Below are 19,055 nucleotides of genomic sequence, written 5' to 3' on the forward strand. Positions count from 1 at the left end.
CAGATGCGATGAACCTCGCGGCACGATTCTGAACGGACTCAGTGGTATTAATTAGGTTAGTCTGATGGGGATCCCAGTCAGAATTAGCATATTCAAGTTTAGGTCTGACGAAAGTCTTGTAAGCGAGCGATTTGAGAGAACTTGGTGCTAGAGCAAGGTTGCGCCGAAGATACCCAAGGACACTGTTTGCGGAGTTAGCTATGTTGGTGACATGGAGAGTCCAAGTTAGATCACGAGAGATATGGACGCCTAAGTATTTGTAATGATTGACCGAAGAAATTGGGCAGTTATTAATAGTGTACACTGGCGCGATGAAGTTGGGGCGACGGTGAAAAGAAATCAGTGAGGTCTTTGAAATATTAAGAGACATGAGCCACGTGTTACACCAATGTTGCACTTGTGAAAGGTCTTCTTGAAGAGCGACGATATCTGAAGAATTTGTTATGGGGCGATATATGACACAATCATCAGCAAACAGTCGGACGTTGGAAGAAAGACTAAGTGGAAGACCAGCTGCAGCGAAGGCACGGGGTAATAACGAATGACAAAAAGAATTACGCACGCCGTGATAAGGCTTGCCATACTGCAGGGATATTCAAGCACGAAACTCCTCGCGCTTCCGTTAGTCGTGTGTGCTCAGCGACGGTTGCTAACAAACAGCGCCGCATATTTACTTACGTCCACGAAACTCATCTCCTTAAAAACTAAGGCTCGGTGAAGAATTGCGCTGTCATGGTCCTGCAAGCGTTCCACAGCACAACGTGCAAGATTCCGGACGAACATGCACTCTTTTTTTTTCTCGCAGCAATAGCCCTGTACGGGTCCTTCTCCGGGGCCAATTTGTGGGCGTTATCGTATGCCGTACGAAAAAACATTCTCTTTCGCCTATTGGTCAGCAGCACACGGTCCTGCCTATTCTCAAACCTGTGAGGCTGGGAGGATGAAAGATCTACCGCCTTCAATTCTTCGTCCGGGAAGAAGAGAAAAGTAACATTTCTTCCTTTCATTCTGACCATGTGCGCCGGCGCCGTCCTCGCCTGTGCAGCTCGTGCGTTGCGTCGGCTCGTGAAACCCGTATCCCTGTAGTAAAATCCCACTCTTAAAATAACACGTATTTTGCTGACACAAATATAGCGGAGGAAGGAAAAGCGGAGAAGCCGGCCGCGAAGTCCGGCTGGCGGAAGGGCACATGCACTTGCGGCATGAGAACTTCGAGCGAGCAAAATATCCATGAAAAGCTGCACGGTTACGAGTTCGTCTTTTTCTTTTTTTTTTCTGAAAGTAAAGAGCACTTACACAAGGACAACACGGCTCATTACGCGTCGAGTCAAAAGTTGTAAGCAGAAATACGAGGATCAAGCGGGGGGGGGGGGGGGGGGGGGGGAGTAAGGACGTGCCGACGAGCACGCACAACGATCTATAACTGGCAGCCGTTATCGCAACAGCGATGGGCATGCCATCGTAAAACGAAACCAGGGAGGCGAGAGGTAGTGCACTCACCTGCTCGGGAAACACATCATAAAGCGGGATGTCAGGCGAACATGTTTCTGAGTAAAAAAAGGTATGCACCTTCAGGTGGAGTCATGACCAGCGCCCCAGGTAGCCCAATGCAATGCTGCGTTGATATATAATTGTGTAAGTTGCAACAACGTTATTCGCATACCATTTCATTCTGTAAAATGAAACGGTATGCGAATGTTAAAATTTGACGCTTATGCTATGTCCTAAACAATAGTTCCACATTCCACCCAAACATGTGTTAGAGCTGTGTTCTAAACGCCCATATGCAGTTCGAATCATGACTCAAAATTAACAACACGAAGACATTTCAAGTGCTGTATTATAAAGATTGTTACACTCTTCATATATTGATGTTGTTCTTTCGTAAACATAATATTGCTTTTGTAGCACTTGGGTTGTGCCTGCCATATATTTCACACATAGTACCAAAATTTAATTACAAAAATATTAATTACTCTAACAATTATGGGCTAGGGACGCAAGCGTGAGCCCTTGGAAGATAAGTGTACGAGCTGCATGTATTAGTTCTGCTCTACTGTAACGCTCTGTAGTCGCCTTCGTTGTCCGTTGCAGTGTTGACTGAGACTGCGTACTCTCACAAATGGCGGGTCAGGTCCTGCAGGAAGACGTCAACGTTTTAGCGAAAGGTGCACATATGTAATTAATTGTTACGTGATTACCGAAATCACGTAAAAAAAATCCACGTTTAACGTTTCAGAAACGTTCGAAAAGAAATTACATCGAACAACGTATTAACTTTTGATTGATACCTATAACGTCTCGGTGCTACCCGGGGCGATGGTATTTGTTCCGTTTTCGCGTAACTTACCACCCGCGTAGTACACCGTGCAGCCGCCTGCTGATAAAGTCCAAGCCTTACATGCGTTTCGAGTAGGCGAATAGACAAGAGGCTATAATTCGGGAATATCTCGCCGCGTCGCTCTGCCGGCTATTGCGTTCTGCTTATCGAGCGCAGGTTCGAAGGTTGTATTCATGAGCGCATATTCTGATGTGCAATACGATAATAACTGCGTACTGAGATTTAGCTGTACGTTAAAGAACCCAAGCGGACGCAAATGATCCGGACTCACAACAGCGCCAAAATATCTCACGATTTTTTGCCGCTAAGTATGGAAATCTATGACAGCCAAAGTGCAATAGGTTCAGCTCGAATTGAAGGAGATCTGTTCCGAGCCGTAGAAAAAGCTGCGAGCCACAGGGATTGACATACACTAGCACTGAGTATTTAACATTACATTAATATTTAGGAGATAACTTTAAGATTGCTAAACTATCTTCTAAGGCATAAGAAACGTTATGTTTAATTTGTAAGATTGCCACATAATGTTTCAGTATAACATGCAACGTAGCTGCAGACGAAGAGGAGTCCTCTTCTCGAAACGTCGGAACATTTGTATAAACCATTCTAATGTTGCCTGCCACCCGGGCTGATAACTGTATGGGTAAGGGGCTCGAGCCAGTCGCAAACCGTTCCTGCGTGCGGGCCGTTTCCAGGATTCTGCTCCAGACTTCCTGAAGCCAGCTGCCACATTTTAATCCGACACATCTAGTAAATCACACACACACACACACACACACACACACACACACACACACACACACACACACACACACACACACACACACACACACACACACACACACACACACACACACACACACACACACACACACACACACACACACACACACACACACACACACACACACACACACACACACACACACACACACACACACACACACACACACACACACACACACACACACACACACACACACACACACACACACACACACACACACACACACACACACACACACACACACACACACACACACACACACACACACACACACACACACACACACACACACACACACACACACACACACACACACACACACACACACACACACACACACACACACACACACACACACACACACACACACACACACACACACACACACACACACACACACACACACACACACACACACACACACACACACACACACACACACACACACACACACACACACACACACACACACACACACACACACACACACACACACACACACACACACACACACACACACACACACACACACACACACACACACACACACACACACACACACACACACACACACACACACACACACACACACACACACACACACACACACACACACACACACACACACACACACACACACACACACACACACACACAAAGAATAAAAAAAGAAGGGAGAATGCGACCTAAGTGCACGCGGCTATTTACATTGACTTTGTCACTCAAATGGGATAACTGGCCGACAGTCGCCGACTGCTCGGGCACCCCTCCGCCACTAACATGGTTATGGTAAGACGGCGGCTTGGCCAAACTTTCTTATCCTCTTCTAGGTACCCAACTGTGGCGAACAATTGATTTCTTTCGGGTATAACAGCTTTAAGACCATTACAGGTATACAAAACAGAAATCACACGAATTTTAAGCGCTCAAAGGATTAATTGCTTGAAGCTACGGTTCACGCCATTACAAGATTACTAGAAGATAAAAGTGATTCGTGTCCTTTCTTTGCCACTCTATGCGGCTGCAACAAGGAACGGTTACTGGTACGTAACACTGACGTAGAAGTAATACAAGGGATCAAGACGTCCAGACGAAGCTTCATATTATCGCACATATATACCGGGTGTTCAAAATTAGGCTTTGCGGGCTAAAAAGATATGAAGAGAAGTACACACAAGTCGTTTATGTAAATGGGTTATGCGGCCAGGCGGTCCCAAAGTGCGAGAATAATTGTCATCTTAAAATGAGTAATTAACTAAAGTTTATTAACTTTTTTTATTCGGTGCAGTTAGATTGCATGTTTATATTTAAAACTTCGAGCCAGTGGCATTTGAAAACTGTTTTATATTCAACAATTTTTGTAACGCGCATGTGCCGCGAGATATGCACGCCTAAATTTTCAGCCCTATCAGTCCAATTACGCATGCGCGGTCGCGGCGCTCGGCATGACGCTCCTCTCCGATGTGACGCAGCTGCTGCGTATGGCGCTGCGCCTGACAAGAATGTGGAGTTAGAGGCGACGGTCATAAATTTTCGCCCTTAGCCAGCAGTGTGGTATCGCTACGCCTGACCGCATGCGAAGTCTAAAGCGGCACCACGTCTTATCGTCCACTCTGTAGAAGCAATCGCTTAAAGAAACAGCGCTCGCCCCTCGCCACCGGCACAGTGATTCTTCGACTTCGCTAGTCAAGAACGAAATGTTATCACCGCCGCCTGCAACTCCACGCTCTTGTCAGGCGGATCGTCATACGCAACAGTTGCGTCACACCGGGGACAAGCCTCACGCTGAACGGTTTTGGCTGAAATTTGAGACGCGCATAGTTTAGGATACAGACGTGTTACTAAAACTATTCCCAGCAAAAATCGACCAGCGGCCCACGGCATGCCACATTGCGTCAGGACGTAAGGGCCCTAAGCCTCTGGACATATCAACACATAGACCGCAGGAGCAGTGGGAGGCCACTCAGTCTAGCTGAGAGCCTCAGACCTATAGCGACCCTGCGAGGATTGGTAGCCCAGGCGTGCGCGGCAGCCAAGGCCATTGGGGTCTTGAAATGAAGACTCCACCTGCTGTACATTTTTCTTCGTCTTTATTAATGCGAAAGCATTTCTAGGCTGAGTCGTGTCACCAAAACGTGTCCGCAAAACGTGTCCGCAGCAGTGGTGACGTTCTCAGGAGAGGTAGCATCAAACGAGTGGTTGCGATCGATAGAGGATGATGTGAGGATGCTGCGCAAAAAAAAAAAAAAATGTCGATAGGATGACTAGTTAATTACAGTCAAAAGTGTCGAAAAAACGTCGAAATAGCGCGGACGTCGATATAGTGAGTGGACGGGAAAACAGCCGTGGACGGCAAAATATTGCAAAAATAAGCAAAGGAGTGAAAATAAAGTTTGAAATGAATTGAAATGTGTTTGATGAGCGATAATTAATCGAACAAAAAGTTTTATTGACATATATAGATTAATTAATTGTCAGCGAAAACCATTGGACGGTTGAATAGGCTGGACGGGGATATATTAAGTCGACGGTAAAGGAATCACGGCGCCAAATTTGAAAAACCAAAATGGTTGTCTGATATAAAAGAAGGTATTGTGTCACGGCTCCGAAAGGAGCGCGAGGCACCTTACCGAACCGAGGCAAAGGGTTGGAGCTTTGACGCCCAGCGGTAGCCGGTTTATGTTCAGCGTCGCGAATGAGGACAGAACCACGAAGTCAGTCTCCGAAAATAAGATGTATTCTCAGTATCAGCCGCAGGAGACTCAGACGCAAGCATTTACAAAAAAAGTGAAAATAACAAAGCACAATAAGTAACGGACAGGAAAACTAGTAATTACTAATACAACAGTCAAATTTGAACTAACAGGTTACATGCAGGTTGTACACAGACATCTAAATTACAGAATAGGGGTGGAGGGAAAGTTCACAGTGAATTAGGAAACGGTCCAGCGAGCGCGGCGGCAGTCCACTCACAAAGGCGACGCAGAAGGGGAGCTCTCGAAGGTGACGGTCCTTCCGGAGTCCTGTGGCGTTCTTCGGAGTGCGATGCGGCGGCGGCTCGGGGAGTCCGGAGTGCTCGGAGGCGAGAGGCGCACTACCGTTGCGGCCGACTCGGGTTCTTGTCCAGCCGTCGGTTGTCAACGCACAAGACACTCCCATCCAGTAATTCACTCTAAGGGACAGCCCCCGTAAAACAAATACCCATAAGCGCACCAAGTAGCCGATACACACAGGACGGAGCACGTAGGCTCCGCTCCTTCCACTCTGCATGGCCGCCATGTTGAGGGTGAACAAAAAGTAGGACAACCAAAGAAAGGGTCACGTACGCCATCTTCTGTCCTGCAAGGGGGCACCTTGCAGGCGAGGAAAGTTAAAAAGATGAAAAGGAAGCCCAAAGCTTTGGGCCTGTTAGGGGTGACTTTGAGCTCGAAAACCTAACACATATAGACAACAAGCCGGGTGTGCTTCCCCGCTCGCGCACTGCGGGGGGTCTGCCTAACTGGACGGAAACTAACACGCGAAGACGACGCGCACGTGTTCGCGCTCCTGCAACGATCGACCAAGGCACAGACATACAGGATACATTGACATGTGATATCAACCAACTCTAGAAACTTACAGATGTTTAATTACCCGATATTGAGAACATATGAATGCGTACCACTTTTGTGACATATTGTCTATAGTTCACTATAGTATAGTCAGAGTAAATGAATCGATCTTTAATTAAAGCATAAATAATTACGCTAATTCAGTATTTAATTAAGAAACAAAAAGAAAATGATAAAGACAGGCAAAGACAGGCGACGAGTACCGAGGAGGCATCAGTGGCATTCTCCCAATGCAGTGATTCTTTTTTTTTTTCTTGTTCGTGAAAAAAGGTTTGCTACCGCGGCGCGGGTGAGGAGTTTTGTGTTAATGGGCAGCGCGAGAACGAGCGAAATTAAAGGCTTACACACGCAAGCGGTACGCCGCATATATGTAGTGCGTGAGAGTTAATTTGTGAATAAAAGAATGTACGCCACCTCGCGCAACAGTGGCGTAGCCTTCTTGTTCTTTCAATTGATAAAGGGGGGGGGGGGGGGGGGGGAGTCATAGCTAGGGGGTAGCAAGGGTCGGAGAACTGATGAACAGAAAGGGTACCTAGGGAAAGGAAACCTGGGGGTCGAATATTTTGGTAACGATCCATTTCATTAGGTCATGACATCAATGTCACGAAAGAAGGAGCAGGCAGGAAAGCGAACGGCTATAGTTAGGCGCCTGGTTTGCAATTAGAGATATTGTAGCTGGTCGTTAGTAATAGCCACATAAGCTTTTAGAATTTCGAAAACGCGATTATCCTCGGCGCTGTGGCTCGACAAAATTTGGCCACATCGTGCAAAATACATGCGCTTTCGAAAAGCATGCAGTCAAAGCAACCTTTCCAGTGCACGTAACTAGTCAAAAACAAAACAAACGAAAATTGAAGAGCCACAGCGCCAACGGTAATGGCGTTTTCAAAAATTATAAAAACTGATACAGCTATTACTAACGACCGGCTACAAATCTCTAATTGCAACTAGGCGCCTCACTCTTAATAGTTGAAAAGTCAATTACTAAAACTTACTTAACCAGCTTACTACTTAAAACAATTCACCGGTTTTCTGGTGTCCACCAACACTGGTAATGCATGGTTTACGGGGGGTTTAACGTCCCAAAGCGACTCTGGCTATGAGGGACGCCGTAGTGAAGGGCTTCGGAAATTTCGACCACCTGGGGTTCATTAACGTGCACTGACATCGCAGAGTACACGGGCCTCTAGAATTTCGCCTCCATCGAAATGCGACCGCCGCGGCCGGGATCGAACCCGCGTCTTTCGGGACAGCAGCAGAGCGCCTTAACCACTGAGCCACCGGGGCGGCTTACACTGGTAATACTATGCTGAAAAAGCCATATTTTCACCACACAAGACTTATGTTTGAGAATCGCTTAAAGTCTTCCCTGAAACATCTGGTATAGCAGCGCCACTCGGCGATGCTTTGGGAGCCCATGGCCGTGTTCCTGCTACGACCAGCACGACGTCTTTTCCCAAGGCCTCTGACACTGGGAGCAACGACCAATGACAGAGGACCAGATGAATGGAAGGTGAAATGGATCGCTGAGAAAACAGGGCCCCTGGTCGCGGACGAAAGAGAGTCGCATCGGGAGATGATTTTAGGTAACTTGAAGGGATCCGCGGCTGGAGCAAGACAGGTCTACCTGAAGATCATTAGGAGGTGCCTTTGTCATACAGTTCCGCAGTTGATGACGATGATGAACAATGTGCTTAGTTTCTTTTGGGTGGGGTCAGGCAATCAAAAAACGTTCTACCGACCGCGTTTCCGAGAGCAGCGTCCTCCAGGTGAGTTTATTCCCCCCCGCCTTCTCTTGCCTGACCCTCCCCCCGCGTTCTCTTGCATGGCGTGCACCAACGGCGTTTCTTGGGCGCAGTGGCTGCAAAGCGAAGAAGCGTTTCAGCCTGAATAACGCGGGGGCGAACGCCCAAGTCTGCATGTGGGAACGAAATCCCAAGTTTAATAGAACGAACCACTCATTTCGACACCAAAGGCAACATTTGATGCGCAAGTTCTTCCCTGGCTAATTCGTTGCGCCGGATCATTGCAGGGACAGCGACTGACGAAGTAATTTTGAGGGAAGAATATTTTTTCTCACAAAATCAACACTTAGCTGCCCCCAACTACTTCTGGCATAAACGAGAAAATATGCCGCTCCAAGGACGTTTCCTGCTCCTTCTTCGGGATACGCCCTGACTGCACGATCCTGCCTTTGCGAAGCAACCAGTGATTCATAGTACTACCGCCTACAACCATGCATCGCGCATACTCACTAGCATTAACATGCATCGCATACTCACCAGCATTAACTCATGAAAAAAAAAAAAAACACGAAAAAGGCTTTGACGTGGTTGCGCTATTCTTGCAGCCCCGATAATCAAGACGGTCATAAGAGTTACATCTTGCCGATACACGAGCTCATTTTTATTGTAAAAATTTCCCAGGAAACATTTACAGGCGCGGCACCATATCCTCATGTCGGGCTTCACTGCGGGGCTCCATATGTGCATTACGACAGACGATCAGTAAACTATCACACGACAAGCGTTTAACACATACAGTCTTGCCTCGTTATTGGACCCTTTGGTTCCAAAGCAAAAGCGTCGATGAAATTAATTGTACTCGGACGTAATAACGAATCATGACAAAAAACAAACAAAAAATACTCTGAAAAAAAAATTACGATTTCGGACTGTTCCTGGGCATAGTGGCGGGCATTGAAGTGGAAATCGGGTAAACTTCGAAGCTCCTGGTGCACTATTAATGCGAAATCATTACTAGGCTATGTCGGCGGGGTCGTGTCTGCAAAGTGTGTCGGCAGCAGCTGTGGGCAACTCAGAAGAGGTAGCGTCAAACGAATGGTTGTGATCGAAAGAGGATGATCTGAGCATGCTGCGCAAAAAAAAAAAAAAAATCGAAATCGGATGATTAGTTAATTAGAGCTGAAATGTTCAAAAGGTGGGCGGGGACAAAGCAAACGTGGCGCCAAATTTGAAAATGACGGAAGTGTGGGGCCACGTGACCGGAAAAGTGGGCGGAGCCAATGCGTGGCGCCAAATTTGAAAGTGCGGAATGAAAACTGAAATGAAACGAGGGAAAATGTACAGTTAATCGAAATCCAATCAATAATTAATGCATATAGAAAGCGTCAAGAGCGAATTAAAGTGCATTAATCGTAAATAAAAGTGTTTTAATTATTAATTAAGATGAATTAATGTGATTAAAATGTGAATTAATGGTACATTGGGGCAAATTACTGCAAATTAATTGCGAATTAATTGTGGATTGATATAATTAAAATAAATTAGTTGTCAACGAAGTGGGTAATTAAAGAACCAATTACAAACAAAAAAGCAGCTTGAAATGAGGAGGCGTCATTGCTTTCGCATTACTCCAATGCGGGGTTATACCGCAGTGATCTCGAATTTTTTCTGGTCGCCATTACCTTTAAAAGCATGCGGTGAAGGTTGAAGCACGTTTGAAGCGCCTATAGTGGTCCACGAGAGGCGTGATGGCGCCTCCTGCTCACATCCCAAGAGCTCTGTGTTCACTTGGCTGACAACAGCTGCTGAATGCGGCTTTTAACGTAGCGTGCTGAGAATTTTTTTCCGCAGCCATTGATGCGACACACACACACACACGCACACGCACGCGCACACGCACGCACGCACACGCACACACGCACGCACACACACACACACACACACACACACACACACACACACACACACACACACACACACACACACACACACACACACACACACACACACACACACACACACACACAAAAGCCATTACAAATGCATCTGCACTTTCGCACTGCTTTTTGTTGGTGTTCTGCACTAAAATATAAGGGGCGGAACAACTAGTAGAGGAACTCGGTGTTTTATTCTCATCGCTGTAGATATTAAACGGACACTAAAGGGGAATACTAAGTCAGTTAGACCGATAGGTAAGAATCACTTGATAGCAAATATGTCATTTTAGCAAAAACAACGCTTTTATAAGCCAGAAAACGGCGTAAAAGCGAGGTACACGTGGAGCCGAAGATTCGTTGCTAAGGGCACGAATGACGTATTCATGAGCTTTCTAGAGGAACACAATTTAGCCGTCTCTATGGGCAATTACCGGCTAAATATGAGGAAAGCAGCGCGGCGAGCACAGCCGACAGTAAGAGTCTCGATATAAAAAAAAAAGTGCAAAACAGACGACAAGGAGATAGTCGCAAACACGAGAGCTGAATCTTTCGCTTCGCATTCTGTGCACTAAGGCTGCGTGCAGCCGTTGCACACAGCAAGTTCAGAAACGCGAGCTCTCTACGGAATTCACGACATATGTATGCTATGGCTACGCGGCCGGTGAAGCGTTTAGCTACTTTGTGCAGGCTGCGGGCGTTTTGAAATTTCATTTTTTTTTGTACAGTACGCGCTCACCCAGACACGAGCATGCAAGCACGTCGTCAACGTGTGAAGCGTGATGCAAGCGCGTGGTCTTTCATGTTTTCTGCGCAATGAAAAGGCGAATATGCTTTCAGATGTGCTGAAAAATATCTGAGAAGTGCCACAGGCATGCACCATCACCTCTCATTTGTCTCATTTAATGAAAAAAAAAAAGTTCCCAGCGCAGGTCATGATGCACGCAGTACATGAGGCGCCGGCACGCAAGGCAGGATCAATATTTTTGCGTGAATCCTCTGGACTACAGTTGGGCGGCCAGTACCCCGATTCGCGTTCGCTTACAACCCACAGGAAAGAATTCACGAACGTAGAAATCGCAACGGCCACAGCAGAGTCAATCACAACGAATGTCTGCGATCATATACAACGTGTTCCGTATTTATCTGTCCGGGTTGTAAAAATTTCTCCTGCGCGAACTACCGGCTGCTCGGTCTCAAGCATACACCACATGGTAGCTTATGAAAGTGTGCGTTTCCCGATGAATAATTTAACATCGAAAATTGCTTAGATTGCCTGGGATCGGCGAAAAGGTGCAAGGTCTGTGCTCAGAATATTTGAAAGATTTGAAAGACAGCGCCGATTTGAAAGACAGCGCCATCTGACGAACTGCGAGGGAACCAATGTGCTTGCTAGGAGCTGGGGCAGGTCTCGCAGTACCCCAGATGGCGCAGCCTGTCAAATCCGCTCCTATGCTCGCCTCGACGAAACTTCTGTGCGCAGACGACTGCAGTTATTCGCCGATTCCGGACAATCTAGTCAAGTTCCAAAGTTAAATTACTTACAAAAAAAAAACACAGGCTATGATAAGCTACCTTGTGGTCTGTGGTTGAGCCCAAATAGGCGAGTAGTTTGCGCAGGAGAATTTTTTTGCACTTCGGATAGAAAAATACGGTGTACGCCGGCCGTTTGATGATAAATGCGCGTGCGATTTTTCACTCAGATGTAGTGTTGCATGAAATACATTAGAGCACGACTACTGCTCGCATGCTTTTTAGAAACCCTCGAAGCTTACGCGTGCACTTCACGACAGCCCACAAAGCACCGAAGGCCACACGCTTGCGTTATCGTCACCGATGTTTGACTGAGCGCGATTAGCACGCTGCCCTCCATAACTTCACGTATTTTTCTTCGCACCCACGATGCCTATTAGTATTTATACCGTAGGCCCGCGTTGCAACGAGACGCAGACGGACGCGATGCAGCGTAGAGCCCCCATCGAAATAGTGAAGGGCAGAGGCGGCCTGCACTTGCGCCACTGCACTGCATGGCTGTCTGGTCTCGAGTTTAGTCTCGAGCACCAACCACAGGGTAGCTTATGATAGTCTACGTTTTCCGATAAATAATTTAACATCGTAACTTAGCTGGATTGCCTGGAATCGGCGAAAAGCTGCAGTCGCCTGCGCGCATAATTTTCGTCGAGGTAAGTGGAATAGCCGATTTGAAAGGCTGCGCCATCTGGTGAACTGTGAGGCAAGTATGAGCCACCGGTGGGGCTTGTGCGACCCAGGCTGCTAGGGAGCCTTGAAGGCTCCCTACAGGCTGCTCTTCCCGAGCGACCTCTCGCGACCAATCATTAATTTAACTGTCGCCTGCTACGGTGGGCAAATTGTGATGCGCCACAAGGTCATGTGACCTAGGTGGCCCACTTAGGTTGCTTCTCTTGAGATTTTTGGTGGGTTTTGTCAACGACGACGACGACAGAGGCCGACGACTATGCCGGCTTTTCTGCGACACGGGCTCCTTAATGCTCATGACTGATGTGTTTGGAAAGCTTTTGGTCGTTAGGGAGAGCCAGTTCACACGAGGCTCTCGATGGGTGGGGGATGGGCAGTTGGGGGAAGTGTCGCATATTTTGATACCATATCGTAAAGGGTCAGGGGAGGCGGAATGGTGGTGGTGGTGGTGGTGGTGGGGGGGGGGGGGGGGAAGCTGCTCAAAAGATAAATGTTGGTAATGTGCCGGGGGGAGTGACTAGCAAGTCGATTTTGGGGGGACGTAAAGGTTTCGGTTTATTGGGGTTTAACGTCCCAAAGCAACTCAGGCTATGAGGGACGCCGTAGTGAAGGGCTCCGGAAATTTCGACCACCTGGGGTTTCTTTAACGTGCACTGACATCGCACGGCACACGGGCCTCTAGAATTTCGCCTTCATCGAAATTCGACTGCCGCGGCCGGGATCGAGCCTGCATCTTTCGAGTCAGCAGCCGAGCGCCATAACCACTGAGCCACCGCGGCGGGGCGCGACGTAAAGGATCTGCCTGTATATAGCTGCTGATACAGGACAGCTAGCTTCGGTAAAGTAGAGGGAGCATGAGGCGGTCCTGACGGCACCCGCCGAAGTACTCCGAGTAGGAAAAATTCCCGACTAACACGAGCTCCAGGGGAGACCTATTACTCGCGCGACGGGGTCTCCGAAACTGCTGAAGCTGAATGGTTTTGTAGATGCAAAATCCACCACGTTTTCACCTTATATGTACCACATCAGACGAATTCAAGCTTATACGTAGCCGATCTACATTATCTTGAGTTCATCTTCTGATTTCGCGGCTCTCGTCGTAAATTCCTCATTCAGTCGCGGACAATAAATTAAAGTGGGTAAATGAAAACATCTCGCATTAAACAAATTTTGCATTTTTATTTATATACCAATGTCGCAACGAAAGGTAAACAACATAACAAGGTTGATTAAAACCCATCTACGTTCAAAATTTTTTGTGGTCCTACACTCGTTTGAACCCATTTGAAGCCGTTCGATCCAGTACGAACCAGTACGGAATGTCGCTCCAGAGCGGAACTCGGAACTGAACCCGAAAAGCACGAACTTCAGCCCGAACCGAACCCGAAAAAATTCCGGCTCTACACTCTGCATTTTTACTCTCTCCATTGTCCGGACAGCGAGTTTTCCATATTCACGGGGGTCGTATTAACGGGGCACGACTGTACAGAATTCACATGCCTGTCTCAGTTAGAAAAAGGAGAAAAACAAGCGCGCAGTATTTTCGGTTGAAAAAAAAAAAGCAGTACAGAAACCAACACAGCCAACAGTTTGCAACTTCGAAAATTAAAACATAACTGAATTGGCAAGAAAAGCATACATTATCTGTGCACGTTGAAACGCGTTTAGCGATAAGTACGGCAATGTTCTGCTAGCAAATTGGGCGAAAGTAAGGGCAAGCGCTTTTTGATCGCTACCTGCAGAATTTGGAACACGAAGGCCCAACTGACAAGCGCACGTTGCCGCCGTGGTTGCACCCTTAGCGCTTGGCACTACACCCAATGCGCTCCGCACCCCTAGAGCGGACAAGGCCTCCCAGTGACAACACTGACATCCAAGGGATGTCCCTGCGAAATCTTCAAAGGACGTGCGGATATCCCCAGAAAGTGCGGAGAAACTCCCGGGGATATCCCTCACATATCCTTTTGGCCGCATTTTCTGTACCCAAGGGAGGTCTGAGGAAGTCCTGGAGAATTTTCATAGAACAAGGACACGTTGGGTATTGGTCAATTAACGGAATATTTCTCTGGGGATTTTTATGGGTGCAAGAGAAACGGGAAAAATATTCGCCAGCCTAATTTACATATCTGCGATTTAGGCGCGAAGTATTTACTACAGCTGACTACAATGGTGTGGCTGCTTGGCCCAGTGCTGATATTTTAATGGTAACATCTGCACAGCGTCACATCCAGATACGCTACAAATCAGAAGTCATGCAGCCCCATCATTTGAGCATATATCCACTGATCGAAGAATTTTCACGAGCTTGTCTACTCCAAACCTACCATCCTTTTGGAGCCAGAGGTTCTTGCACGTTAAGGAACATTATTTCATTCAATTATGAATCTGTGATGACACAAACAAGAAATGAAAATGAGTGGACCATGTTGCAGGTATCTTCTATTAGAAAAAAACACAAGCGTCCACTTTGCCATCTTTGTCGCGAACATTATGCAAACGTAATGAGACATGATTCAAGTAAATGTCTGTAATATCACCCAAATGGGACATCCAAGAGATAATGTGTCAGGACATCTCTACAGAAAGAGTCGATATCAAATCGGTGTCTGTACTATCCCCCGAACGGGACATCCAACGGATAACGTGTCAGGATATTTAAAACAAGGACTTGCCACGGACATCCCTCGCAAGAACTCAAAGGTGTTGGGATATTTGGCTATGTTTCGGATATCCCTGGGACCTGGTGTTGTCACAGGGGGGGGGGGGGGGGGCACCAAACCCAACAAGCAAGAAACGCGCTCCAGCGAAACGAACTGTAAGCCACCCGCTACGCACCTACTTGTAGCAACATAGCATAGTGGGCGAGTTGGTATTGCATCTTTAAGGAACGAAACAGCGCAACTAAAACGAAGGACCAAGAAAAGGAGACACGAACACGCACTGACCAAGACATAGTCCGGGCTCTACACATGTAGACTGCGATGAGCGGAGTCAGTACGGCGGGATTAGAAAGATCAAGGTTATTACACATAAAAGAGCCCTGTGTACGAAAAATAACTTGTAGCAACATAGCATAGTGGGCGAGTTGGTATTGCATCTTTAAGGAACGAAACAGCGCAACTAAAACGAAGGACCAAGAAAAGGAGAGACACGAACACGCGCTGACCAAGACATAGTCCGGGCTCTACACATGTAGACTGCGATGAGCGGAGTCAGTACGGCGGGATTAGAAAGATCAAGGTTATTACACATAAAAGAGCCCTGTGTACGAAAAATAACTTGTAGCAACATAGCATAGTGGGCGAGTTGGTATTGCATCTTTAAGGAACGAAACAGCGCAACTAAAACGAAGGACCAAGAAAAGGAGACACGAACACGCACTGACCAAGACATAGTCCGGGCTCTACACATGTAGACTGCGATGAGCGGAGTCAGTACGGCGGGATTAGAAAGATCAAGGTTATTACACATGTGATTAGAAAGATCAAGGTTATTACACATGTGTAATATATGTGTAATAACCTTGATCTTTCTAATCCCGCCGTACTGACTCCGCTCATCGCAGTCTACAGTGTAGAGCCCGGACTATGTCTTGGTCAGCGCGTGTTCGTGTCTCTCCTTTTGTTGGTCCTTCGTTTTAGTTGCGCTGTTTCGTTCCTTAAAGATGCAATACCAACTCGCCCACTATGCTATGTTGCTACAAGTTATTTTTCGTACACAGGGCTCTTTTATGTGTAATAACCTTGATCTTTCTAATCCCGCCGTACTGACTCCGCTCATCGCAGTCTACATGTGTAGAGCCCGGACTATGTCTTGGTCAGCGCGTGTTCGTGTCTCTCCTTTTCTTGGTCCTTCGTTTTAGTTGCGCTGTTTCGTTCCTTAAAGACGCACCTACTGTTTCGTTGATTTCTATCTGCGGATAATGGAAGAGGCCGACATAAAAGCTGAAGTAATGCAGCTTGAGGAACACCCGACTACATTTACTGGAAGTAGCACGGAGAAGCACTCCTTTCGAGTGCTACTTCAACCAGACAGCGAAGCACGGCCCCTAAGAATTCCTTCAAATTGCGCATTACACCGGCAAACACCGGCATTATATTGGCAAACACCGGCATTATATTGGCAAACACCGGCATTACATTGGCAAACATCGGCATTACATTGGCAAACATCGGCATTACACTGGCAAACATCGACATTACAATGCAATAAAAATGCACAAAGCTAATTGAAGAAAAGAAAACGGGAGAAAAAAAAAGGCGAGGTCCCACCGAGATTTGAACTCGGATCGCTGGATTCAAAGTCCAGAGTGCTAACCATTACACCATGGGACCAGGACGGAAGCGCCTTGCTAAACGATGTTTATAGAGGTCACCGAGTATCAAAATTCCGTTCTTAAGTACTATTTTTTATTTTTCATGTAGTGTACCCCCCCATGCAGCCAGCAATTTCCATTATTAGCTCAGAAAAAGCACACACCTCGCAGCGCAATACTACTACATGCATTCATTGTTCACCGGCTCCACAGATGGCGCCACTTCTCGGGCAAACTACGTATCCTGCCCCAAATTCATTTGCACAGCCTTTCAACGACCGTCAATTACATTGCTTCTAAGACATTGTTCCTTTCGCTGGCTAATATATCAACGCGTCGAAACCTCCTTTCTTGAATGTTCCCTTCGAATGATAAAAACCTCAGCCTCAAAATCTAGCCCATCAGCGGTACCTCAACCCATGTTGGGCGATACAATGTGGGGACGTAGGTGCATATCCGGCGTGCGGCGCAGGCTTCGTCCGAGTACAGGGGCGTCAGGACCACTTTTGTTTGAGGGCTACTAAACACGCTGTTCGTAGAGAAGTAAGCTGATCACTGCTAGGTTCCTCACATACCAAGTGCGCCGCTGTATCCATAGCGCTGGTGCCGAACCTCCTCCGACACAATGAAACCAACTCCAGGAAAATTTTGGTCGTGGTGTCCCCGGCGTTCTCCCTAGGTGACTTCGTTGTCCCTATTCGACCGTGCGGATGGGATTCAAGCAAGGCGATATTTCGTACGTCGACTCGCATCTTCGCAGTATTGAGAAAGCATTTACAAAATACACACATCGGGGCATCAGCCAACGAACATGGCTCTTCTGCAAAAAAATGATCACCTGCGAGTGCATTCTCAGAAGTTGATCCTTGCCAGTTACAGTCGCTAAGTGTGAGAGAAAATGATTTATGCTAAGGCGAGGAAAGGTGGCCAGACTTTGCAGTAATATGGGAATCTAAGAAAAAAGGTGATAAAACCGTACTTCGCATGTAGGTAGACCACCTCAACAACGTCGTGTTTGGATGGCTGTATGAAAATGAAGAGATATAAAGTATAGAAGACGGAAGGTGCAGGCGTTAGTGGGATCCCAAGTGGCCGGAGTGCTTGAAGTGTGTTGGGAGCAAGTGGACGGAATGAGTTGCAGTTGCTTCTCGCGGGAGGTAGAAAAGAGGGAAAGGAAAGGGAGAGAATTAAGACGAGAGGTTATGATGACTCACAGTACAATGAGCCGCACAGGCGGTGAGTAATAGTTGATGAAGACTTTTGCAATGCACAGCGCGCGAGAATGTGGATATTAGTCCGATAGCAGTATTAGTGAACAAGACGACATTGTGCAATGCACAGCGCGCGAGAACATAGGCGAGAATGTGGATATTAGTCCGATAGCAGTATTAGTTGAAGAAGACGACGTATCAGCAACAAATGATGCGTGAACAATTAAGTCAAGTGAACCACGAACAGCAAAATAAGAAGGTTGGTTGAGGCCAACCAACCAACCAAGAAGCTCTTAGCTCGGAGAAACTCAATACTAGAGGAGGGTAATTTCACTTTTGGCGCGAAGAGTGTCCTTTGAGGTGTTAATCAATCATGCTTGTATTTTCCTCTCCAAGAGCTAATTTGTTTGTGTTTTTGTGCTGACACTTCAGTTCCCTTGTTCGTGTTTCCTTCGTTGCTAATAGTACACACATGCATGCGCACATCGCACTCGGTCCTCAACAAATGTATGAAAGGCGGGCTTCCCCTGGCTATCTCCACACAAAAACTCAACGACTGTGTCCGCTGTACGCCGAGCTGGATGGATATTTCGTCCGCTTAGTGAATACGCGCGCGAAGACCGAGAAAAGAATGCAGGGCTCTTCTCAAGCCGGATCACGCGGATGCAGCGTGTAGCATATGAGAGGCCAGTCATTAGCTGCCGGACTAGGGTTACCTGCAGCCTCGTCGAATCCGACGCGACAACCAAAACTGCAAACGTGCGCCAGCCTGTAAACAAGTTGATGTAACTAACAGTAGCACAAACGAATTCTGCGAACCCTACAGAAACAGAGATAGAATCTTTATTGAATTTTTTTCATAGCATATTTCGCTCTCACACTGGTATAGACCTC

The 19,055-nt window shown here is 47.0% G+C and overlaps 1 non-coding gene across 1 annotated transcript; it reads right to left on the reverse strand.

Annotated features, from left to right (window-relative positions):
* Window positions 1–16,897: 16,897 nt before the first annotated feature.
* TRNAQ-UUG (transfer RNA glutamine (anticodon UUG)) lies at window positions 16,898–16,969 on the reverse strand. Its single transcript has one exon. It is a non-coding gene; the product is annotated as a tRNA-Gln (tRNA).
* Between the last annotated feature and the right edge of the window lie 2,086 nt (window positions 16,970–19,055).

Source organism: Amblyomma mixtum, chromosome 3 (assembly GCF_055824585.1).
Source record: "Amblyomma mixtum isolate Tamu chromosome 3, ASM5582458v1, whole genome shotgun sequence".
In the NCBI taxonomy this organism is placed as follows: domain Eukaryota; kingdom Metazoa; phylum Arthropoda; class Arachnida; order Ixodida; family Ixodidae; genus Amblyomma; species Amblyomma mixtum.